The sequence below is a fragment of the Alosa alosa genome, chromosome 22, assembly GCF_017589495.1.
Source record: "Alosa alosa isolate M-15738 ecotype Scorff River chromosome 22, AALO_Geno_1.1, whole genome shotgun sequence".
NCBI classification, from domain to species: domain Eukaryota; kingdom Metazoa; phylum Chordata; class Actinopteri; order Clupeiformes; family Clupeidae; genus Alosa; species Alosa alosa.
In genome coordinates, this window is record NC_063210.1 from 8173605 (window position 1) to 8177369 (window position 3765).

Sequence of the window (3765 nt, forward strand, 5' to 3'; positions counted from 1 at the left end):
AGGGCTTTTGGATCATTGAGGAAGTGCTGTCACTTCACAACGTCGGCAGTGTGTGCAACTCAAAGTAAAGCATGTGCACATATGTTGCTTCTTATGTAAATAGATGTAAATGTCTGTTAAAAGTCCTCCCAGCCACACCTCAATGTGTGTGTGTGTGTGTGTGAGAGAGAGAGAGAGAGAGAGAGAGAGAATTCAAAAGGGCTTTCTTGGTAACAGACCAAATAGAAATTGCTTGTTGTGTATGGAGAAATGTCAAAGCTTTGAGCTTAAGTCTACTGCTCACCCCTGCTCCTCCTGAAAAGCCTCACAGTGCACAAGATCAGGGTATTGCAAGTGGTTTTCGAAGAATTTCAAGCATTAGTCCTAATACTGTGAAAGACCAACTCTGTCAAGTGTGTATTGGTGGCCATGCACTGGTCAGTTAATCGCCATTAAAGCTTTGTGAGCAGCCTACACTGAACTCATGCTGTTCTGAACCAGTGATACTTTCTTCTGCTAAAAAGAGTTCTGGTACAAGCCAATCAGGGTCAGACAGACACCAGGTGGTTGGTCTCTGTACTACCGGACCTGGCCTTGGGCAGTCTTCAGGTCAGACCATAATCTCCTCAGCATCAACCGTTGCCTAGAAGCAACTCTTCACTTCCAAGTGACTTCCTCATATTTCATCTGTTGATTATTCGTGCTGGCGCAATCATGTCTGGTGTAAGTTGTGTGAACAAAAGGAATATCTTGAATTATGCTTCGGCATGTGTTATTTGTATGGCGGCTGGATATTGTTTTGATGTGCTCTCCATTTGTGATTCTTTTGTGATACAGAAGCTAAGCATACCGCTGGAGGATTTGAAGACATGTGGTATTTGCTTTGGGCTTCGTCCAGCTTCTTGTTTTTTCCCCAATGTGTTTGTCTTTTAGATTAGTATATGTTTGTGTGCCTCTGTCATATTGTTTGTGTTTGCCAGCTTAAACAACACTGATTTTACACTCTAAACTCAACTCTAATGGAAGGATATTTTATTTCTTTATCACAGTGATATGAAATATGTACACAAATAATATGAATATGCTATAGGCTTTGACATGGACATTTAGGATAGAAATCATTAAATACCAAGCTGATAAATATGCAACTGATGGTAAGCTGTGGATTTGAATGGTAATGTAACATGAATACTCCATCATTGCAGGCAAACACAACCATTTTCATACTGCTAGTTAAAGGGCCCTTGAAAAGAAATGAGCTCTAAACCATACATGAGGAGTAACAGCAAACACACTACAATGCATTTTGTGTGGATAGGAGTGTGAGCCAAATGTTGCTGAACATAGGAACACTAAGGAAAGGTAACTGTAAAGGTAACAGGTAAAGGTAAATGGAGAAGGTAAAGGTAACTGAAAAAATAGAGGTTACTATACACTAGCAGTTTCTTCTTATACAAATCATTAGGAATGATTGCAATGTGCAAACATTTAACATGGATGAAGCACTCAATTGAACATTTGAACATAAAAATAAACCAGGAGTCAAGTTTGCATCCATTTTGGAGCTCGTCTATTAGGCTGTTATATCACCATGCCGATAACTGCCATTGATATCGACTACATTATGTCGAACGTCTTATGGTCCAACTTTAGTTTTCAAAATAGGTGTCGAAAACCCCACACAAATGCACAGAAACGCGCGCTCACACCCAAAAATAGACACAGAACAACCTTACCCCGCGTTTAGCTATAGAGCTGTACAGGCCTATGTGACTTAATCACTTCAGTGCAAAATCACTCTGCTAAAACTTTGGCTGGGATAACATTGGGGAATAACAATAAATGTATGTCAAATCAATATCTTAATTAATGAGTTATAAATGACGAGTGATACACATCAGAAATGTTGCCTATTCTTAATTAGAGAGAGAAAAAACAGACAGAGATGAACGGGAAACTTAATTTGTCTCTAAATAATTGATATTTTTTTCTCCCACATAGTCTACATATATATATATATATATATATATATATATATATATATATATATATATATATATATATATATATATAATTAAAGACACGGGCTAACTATTGGAAAATACAATCTACATTACAGCACAAAAACAAAAAGTGGGCTGCAGCAGCAAGATAAGGTGGAGCTGGTGCATAGGTCAGGATACGGGGCTGTTGATGTCTGCTGACTTGTCTCGTAGAAGATGCCCACTACGCCGACACACCGCGGTGCTGCCGTATCCTCACAGGACGTCCGTCCTTACCTCCGTCACCGCTGTCTTGCTTACTGTGTGACTGGCAGTCGGCTATTTTGTCCTGCGTTTGTGGTGCTATTACATCCGAACAGTCTCCGCTACAAGTATTTTACAATGTCAGTCCTGTAGAGAGCGGTAGATGGTTTTATTGAATTGTTTTATACGGGCTGCGAGCTGTGCGCGCCCTGTACTGTACAAAAACGAGGGGAGGAGGAGCAATAGTATTTCTCTTGATTTCCTACCCCTGTCGTGGCAGCCAACGAACACGACCGGAGCACTTTTTCCCCACATACCAAGGAAAATCCACAATAACGAGCGCACAGTGCATTCGCTAAAGAGCAACACGGGAACTGCATGAAACATTAATTTGACGGCACGCTGCGCCCTGCGGAGGAATTAGCTCGAATATCCCTTACTGTGCAGTGTATAGGCTACTACTACACTTGCACTGGATTGAGGGACAGCCTGGACATTCCCAGTCCCGTTTTCTGTCCCGAAAGGTTCCAGTTTGTGTCTTCGGCGACGGAAGAAACCGGCGGTAAGTGTTACTTTTGCTTATACACTGTTAGTATTGCCAGTTTTACATGGTGGTCATACATTTAGCGTATGTGCTTTTTTACCACAGGAAGCTAACTCAACTCCTGTAGCTAGCTATTTGGGTTTGACAGATCAACGGCGCTGGTAGCCAACTAGCTATAGTAAAAGGCTATAGCACTATTTTCATATCGGCCTTGCCTTCCACGTTACAATATCAATGTGTAGGCTACGTTGTCGCCAGCCTTTACAACCAATTCAGCTGACATTGAAAACACAAGGTCCAAAGTTACAGAAGGCACAAAGCAAAGCAGTCCTACAATATATGAAAGGCCTAGGTGACTCTTTCTCTCTCTCTCTCTCTCTCTCTCTCTCTCTCTCTCTCTCTCTCACTCACTCACTCTCTCTCACACACACACACGCTCCATATGCGTACATTATTGGTCCACAAACAGCTATGCTACGTGCACAGGTCCTTATCACACTGTAAATAATGTATGAGTTGCAATATAAAATTGATTAACGCATATCCAGGTAAGTTTTCAAACGCCGGTTAATGTTTTTTTTTTCTTTCTTCGAATTCACTGTCACATGTTAATAGGGTAAAGTTGAAGATTGAGTTTCACAATGCCTGTAGCCTGATAAACTCATTAGGTCCAGATCAAGTGATGAAGTGAAAGTGACTTGATTTTTCGAAAGTGTGCAACAATGTAACAGTGAAACAATGCTGCCCCTGGGCTACAAAAAGTCTACAAACATCACCTACTCACTGCTCTCGTAAATGGAAGGGATTGCTTTTTTGTCTGCCTGACTGACTGAATGATTGCGCAAAAAGTAGGCCTACTAATTTTCTCCAAACTTGGAGGATAACATGGGTTCAGGAAAAGCCCATGACGCGTTGGTGCGGATCCACGAACTAGCTTATTTTCACTTTCGCCAACATTGCGAGATAGGGCATTTTGTCATGACAGGTCTGCGATCT

General features: G+C 41.2%; 1 protein-coding gene across 1 annotated transcript in view; it reads left to right on the forward strand.

The window, feature by feature from the left end:
- The first annotated feature begins 2206 nt into the window (after window positions 1–2206).
- Window positions 2207–3765, forward strand: part of LOC125287879 (thyroid hormone receptor alpha-like) — a 130408-nt gene continuing 128849 nt past the window's right edge. The window contains 1 exon segment of the mRNA XM_048233944.1: window positions 2207–2787. The gene's annotated coding sequence lies outside the window, so the exon portion shown is untranslated.